At 38.5% G+C, this 6,844-nt stretch overlaps 1 non-coding gene across 1 annotated transcript; it reads right to left on the bottom strand.

Annotated features, from left to right (window-relative positions):
• Positions 1 to 6,267: 6,267 nt before the first annotated feature.
• Positions 6,268 to 6,430, bottom strand: LOC111827876. Its single transcript, XR_002831626.1, has one exon. It is a non-coding gene; the product is annotated as a U1 spliceosomal RNA (small nuclear RNA).
• Positions 6,431 to 6,844: the final 414 nt, after the last annotated feature.

Consider the following 6,844-nt stretch of genomic DNA (forward strand, 5'->3'; position numbering starts at 1 on the left):
TTCTATTCAGATGAATAATGTCTCTTATTCATGACCTCTCTGTTGAGCTCAAGACTTGCATTTCCAGTACCTAGTTGGACATCCACTAAATACTTGCTCAGGTTTGGGCATGTTGATTTTGAGGCGCTGGCCTAATATCCATTTGAAGAATTTTAATTCATCTCTGTATTTGTTTTGTCATCTTTAGGTGGATGCCAAGTTAATACCTCACAGTCAACAAGCCTGGTCTTGTCTTTCTTCCCTAGCTTGATGACTATTATCACTCAGCCACCCAAACTTAAAGCTTCACAGTAACGTTTTAGTCTCTTTCCCTAAGCACGCACATACTAGTATCTTAGGTTACCGAATTTTGTGGATTCTGTTGAACCATATTCATCCCCCTTTTTATTAGTTCTTTATTAGGATTGTTTACTCTTCACCTTTTGCTATATCCACCTCTTGACCTCTTCTTATGTCCTTCTAACTGGTCTTCATCCCTCCACATTTTTCTACAAGTTCAGTAACACTGACACTAGAGGTATTTTTCTAAATCACAGACCTGATCTTGTTTCTCATTTACCAAACACCTCTAGTTTCACTCCATTGCTTACACAATCACAATATAAAGCCCAAGTAGGCATTTTAGGTTCTTCAGAGAATCAGATCAATCTACCTTTCTTGTCAGTCTCAACCACATTGCACTACACTAGAGCCAGGCCATACAAATTCAGCAGCCCTGCAGGTCCCACCCTTTCCCACCTCTGTGCCTTTGTTAATGGTGGGCTCCTTTGTTTGGGAGGGCCTTCCTTCCTCTCTCTATCACACTCAGCCCAAACCCACCATATCCCAATCCTCTCCCTGTCAGAGTTGATTGCTCCCTCAATTATTTTTCCATCACATTTAGTTGAAATATTAAAATCAATCCATCATCTTTCAAGCTTTATGAGCAGAGGCATTTTAATAATTATTTCTACAATTATGTTACCTGAAGAAATTCTATAAAAATCCAAATTCATCTCCAAATCCCTTATCTCTTAAACTAGAAAATCCTATATAATAAAAGGCTAATATGCAAATTGACCTAACAGTGGAACAACTGGTCACTATGAGCTTCTGGCTGGTGGTCAGTGCACTCCCACAGGGGGAGTGCTGCTCAGCCAGAAACCTGGCTCACAGCTGGCAAGCACAGTGGCGGTGGTGGGAGCCTCTCCCACCTCCGCGGCAGTGCTAAGAATGTCCCATGGGGAGCAGGCCTAAGCTGTCATGGGAAGCGGGCCTAAGCCATCAGTTGGACATCCTCCAAGGGCTTCCAGACTGCGAGAGGGCACTGGCTGGGCTGAGGTATCACCCCCCCCCCCCAGTGCATGAATTTCGTGCACTGGGCCTCTAGTTCATTAATAAGACCTAACATAGGGAACCCACATGAGATTATATTATGTCATTGCATCTTTACTTTAAGGCTATTAATTGTTAAAACCATTTTAAATACAAGGAAATAGGGATACAGGGGAGATATTTAATGAAAATTAATAAGCTTATGAATTAATTTTGAAGTAGAACTCCTCATCCATAATGCTATTTTTGAGATTTGGGCTAAGATAGAAGCTACTAGCCACATGTAGTTGTTTAAGTTAGCTAAAATTAAAGAAAATACAAACATCTGGTTCTTTAGTTACACTAGAAACATTTCAAGTGCTCAATAGCTACATGTGGCAAATGGCTACTAGATTGCATTGCACTGATGTAGAACATCCCCATCATCACAGAAAGTTCCTTTCAGTAGTGCTGTTCTATTCCCCTTCCTTCCCCTTGGAGGGTTATACCTGATATTGCATTCCCTCTTAAGAGAAGCTTCTGTTTCTTTTTTGGTGTTTTTGCTCCTTATTTTCATTTGCTTCTGCCAATGCTTCTGGTGTTTGGGTTGTGTCAGAATGAACAAGTAGTAAATGATTTTCCAAATACCTTTTATGAACTGGCTTGATTCCTTCCATGTCATCAGAATTTCTTTCAATCCAATTTCTTCTCAGCTGAGCTCATGAAAGAAATGATTCTCTTGCATATGAAATTTTTCTTAAGGATTTAAAGTATAAATTGTATGCTTTGTGAAAATTTATTACATATAGTAGTTATGAATCTATATGGCTTCCACTTCACTTACTCTGGTTTAGTTATCAGCATAAGCCTGTAAAAGTCAAATTTTGTCCACAAATGGAAGTAATAACAAAGAGCCTTAAGAACAATTTATTTCACTTACAAAGGATGGGAAGCAGAGAGGAAAAAAACTTTTGTTTCATCACCCTCTTCACTTAACACACACACACACACACACACACACACACACACACACACTCAAACACCCCAACATTGTGTCTCCTTGAAAAAGAGAGCATTAGAGTCCAGATAAAAGTTACGAAGTACTCTACTGTTAAGATCTCTTGTCCATAGTCCATTTTGAATGAACATTCCATCTCAACCTAATGTACAGAAAACCTGAACTTGTTTTCAGTATAATGAATCACTTCTATCTCTGTACTACTTCCATGTTCTGTACATAGTCCAAACATTAATGCATGTATTGTATTTGTTTGTAAAGTTATTTATTTGCATATAAAACTGACTATATCATCATTATTTAAGGCATAAGAACCCACTTGTCTTTTTACTCCCAGCGTACAGTACATTGTTTGGCAAATATTGGTAGTAGAAGGGCTGGTATACCTGATCCATTCTTCAAGTCTTGAGTAGTCCTATCTTCCATACCCCCAGACACATTCTCCATTCACCATCACCAGCTCTCTCTCATTTCAGTGTTTTGTAATAAGAAAATTCCTAGAAGCAATATTAATCATCCCTTTTTTTAGCAATGGACACTTTTCTGCTGTCCCAAATATCCTCATATTCACCACCCACTCCCAGCTTCACATCTCCATATTCAACAAACCAGTGAAGGACAGTGAAGAGATTTAGAATGCCAAGGAGCTCCGTGGCCATCTTCTTGCTGAGCTTTGGTTGGAGTACAATTGGCTTACATTCTCAAAATTACTCTGTTTCCAAGAGTGGGATGGAGAAATAAAAGGCAATTGACCATCTTTCTAGATCTAAGAGGAAAACACAGTTAGCACTTTCCTAAACTCCAAGAGGATTATGAGCAGTTAGTGCTTCAGATCTAGCTCAAGGCAAAAATTATATTTTCCAAAAGATTTTCTTTTTTTAGCACTCTTTTTCTTATGCACAAGGCTTTGATCAAGCTACAATTTTAAGTGGTTACAGCTTTCAAAGACTCAAAAGATTTAAAGACCCATTACATTGTTAATAATGGTGTGTTAAGCCAGTGGGGTCTTGCTCAGAGTCCAGTGTCCTGGAGTTTACTGTTGGCAGCTGCTCATTTCTCCAGTCATGAGTCCACCCCGATGTGGCAGGTCTCAAATTGAGAAAAATCCTGAAGACAAAAATAATTCATTTCGCTTTGAGATCAGTAAGAGCTGTGGAAAGAAATTTAATTTTCCTCCACAAAGGAAAGAATTATCATCTGCCCAGTCTCCAATCAAGCCTTTCTATGACATATGGAACAACCAGTTTTTTTCCTTTTCCCCACAGAGGCCAGCTTTCATTAATCAAGTTTTTCAACTCCTATAAAGAAATCCTGATACATAACTTGCACAAGTGGTTAAACCAAAAATATGATGTGGTTTTTATTTGCTAAATCAATGATTTACCAGCTTAACCTGGATATTTGGGACTATGTTTATTTTCAACCTTCTTTATCAATAGGATTAGATCTATTACATGGCCAAACTGACTACACAAAATTGCTCATTTAAAAGATCCCCCCAAAAAAATGGTGAAAAATCAATTAAAATGCTAGCATTAAGACATTGATGTTAGAAAGTTTCTTTTAAAAGGAGGATATTGATCTGTTTTTGGACAAAAGCAAATGTATTTTCCCCAGGCCCACCCTATGTATTCTAAAGTTATCTGATTTATCTTTTTTTAATATTCTTTCCTTGGTCTGTTAACACAGCCTGTTCCTATAACTCATAAATAATACACAAAACTGTGTTGCAAATGTCTACTGAGACCAGGCACATGCTTTCTTGTATTAGCTTTATTCTTTTTGCTCTCGTTTGTGTAGCTGCCCCTCCCTAACAATAATAATAGATCTACTGCCGGAAATTGAGGATAGGAAAGATGATCTAAATTTCAGTGAAAGGCAGGTGGGCCATGCATTTTTATTATGCCCATGTCTGCATTGTACTGTCAGGTTAGGGTGTTATTTTATCACACACAGTTTTATCAAGCAGGACATTTTGTCTGCAGAGTTTAGATGCATGGAAGTTAGTCACACTGCAGTGCCAAGGAAAAGTAAGCATCAGATGACTTTGATCTTGATTTGCATATTTAATATTCATATTGACATATTTAAAGCTCTGTACAGAACATACTGGAAGCTAAATGCCTAGTGAGAAGGGCCTTGACAGGCAACTAAATGATTTGCATTGGGAACACACACTTTGGAGTACAGAGTGATTGTGAACAGCAGATAAGCATGCAGACCTGAGAGTCCATTTTCCTTTTAAACAGTTTGGACACCGACAACCAAGGTTACATTTTTACACTGTTGGGGTCTGTCTTAAAGTACAGCATATGAATGTCCCAGACAATGCACACTTAAAATTGACAGTTACACAGAATTTGGAGAGGGAGAGTAGTGATTGTGAAACTAGATTACAGAGGCCGGTCACATTCTAAAGCATTCACATTTGCTCAACATCTGGGATAGTTTAAAGCTTATAGAAAATGGGAATGGATGTTGACAAAAATAGAATAATATACATCAAGTTCAAAGATAATACAAACAAACCCATATAACCAGTGACATTTTATGTGAAGAGAGACCTTTAACGGGAATAGTCAAAAGCAAGTCTGCACAGTCTCTTTGGATGTCTAGACATTTGAGAGGAAGGAAACTAACCAAATGTTCCAAACCCCTCTCTCATGCACTGATTCAGTCTGGCTGTAATGGCTCCATCTCTGTCTGAAACAGAACAACTCATGCTTCCTCTTCTACTTTTTCCACTGTGACATAAGTTTCAGAGTTGATCATTTGGGTCCAGGGAGTCATAGACAATATTTAAGCCGTGTATGAAAATCAGAAGAGTCCTATGATCTTGAACCCTAGCTAAGTATTATTTTCATTTAGAGGTCTCCTGTCTTCCCCGAGCTATCAGCCCTCCGGTGCTGGAACCAAATATCAATAGTGGAGACAGATGGCTGACCTCCACCATCGAAGCCTCACCAGCCTCAGTACCGAGCACATCTGAAAGTAGGGGCTACTCTTGAGTATCTAAAACCTTTGTTGATATCTCAGTAGGAATCCAAAACTAACTTCTAGCGAAAAGAAGATGCAGGGTATGCGTGCCTTTCTCTCTCCTTACAAGATATTTGGATCATTGGTGATGAGTGATTGGTTAATGATGTAATTCTTGGGCTAGTTTGAAGCCATGTCTCTAGAATCATGAATTGAATTTGGGCCTTAAAAAAAAAACTATTGACAATAAGCACACATTACCAAGGAAGCATAAGGTTCTACTATAACATAAATGAATTTAAATAAAATAGGATGAAATATTAAAGTGATAGTTTTAAATGCACCTGCCATGAGCAAGTATTCCAATAAACTTCCAGAACAGTGTCTACTGAGCAGAGAGCAAGGCCAAAAAATAAAAAGATTACCACAGTGAGTCAGACTATCTTATGTCCAGAATTATTATTATTATTATTGTGATTATTATTATTTGATCTCTGTCAATAAGGGACTTTAGTAAGATGGCTGTTACTTCCTAAAATCAACTCTGAAAGATTAGGGGTGTGCCTCAAATACATAATTTTCTATTATCAAACACATACGATATTAGGTTCTTCAGTATTACTTCCTAGAGTTTCATGAGTTTATTATGCTCAATTGAATAAAATAATCAGTGTATACATACAGAGTAAAACCATTAAGAACAAATTCTGTTTACTAGTCTTGCCAACCTCTTGGACAATCTCTGGCCTAATAAAATCTTTGTCATCCTCCACCTGGGAAGCCAGGCTGCCTGGGCCAAAGCCTGGCTCTACCACTAGTAGTAGTAGTTGTAGTAGTCATTGTCTAGTGCGTGACTTCATTTTTCAGGATTCCCCAGATAAACAGAGTAAATAGGATGGATGTGATGGTTGTGTGTGTTTGTGTATGTGTGTGTGTGTGTGTGTGTGTGTGTGTGTGTGTGTAAAGAGACTTATTTTTTTTGGGGGGGGGCGTGAACATAGTCCCCCACTGCAACAAACTATGCAGTCAATTTTTCCACATTTAGAGAAATTCCAGGGGTCAGCACATCCAGAGTGCAATGGATAAGCTCGCTCTGGGAAAACCACCTTCGTGATTATGTTATCTTCCCTGCCAGGCAAGTAGAAGATACTTATTTTAAAGTATTAGCTCACACGATTTTGGAGGATTGGTAAATCCAAAATCTGATAAGAGAGCTGGCAGGTTGGAGACTCAAGAAAGAGTTGCAGTTCCAGTTCAAAGGCAGTCTGCTGGCAAGTCAGAAAGAGGTTATGTTGCTGATGATGTTTGAAGGTGGCCTTCTGGCAGGCTAGGACTTATGGAAGATCAGCTTTTGTTTCATTTAGGACTTCAACTATTTGAATGATGCCCACCCACATTATGGAGGGTGATCTGCTTTCTTTAAAGTCCACCAATATAAATGTAAATCACATCCAAACACACCATCACAAAAACACTCAGAATAATGTTGAACCAAATATCTGGATATTGTGGTCCACCAAGTTGACACATCAAATAAATCAGCACAGTGACCTTAGG

Source organism: Myotis lucifugus, unplaced genomic scaffold, assembly GCF_000147115.1.
Source record: "Myotis lucifugus unplaced genomic scaffold, Myoluc2.0 scaffold_238, whole genome shotgun sequence".
NCBI lineage: Eukaryota > Metazoa > Chordata > Mammalia > Chiroptera > Vespertilionidae > Myotis > Myotis lucifugus.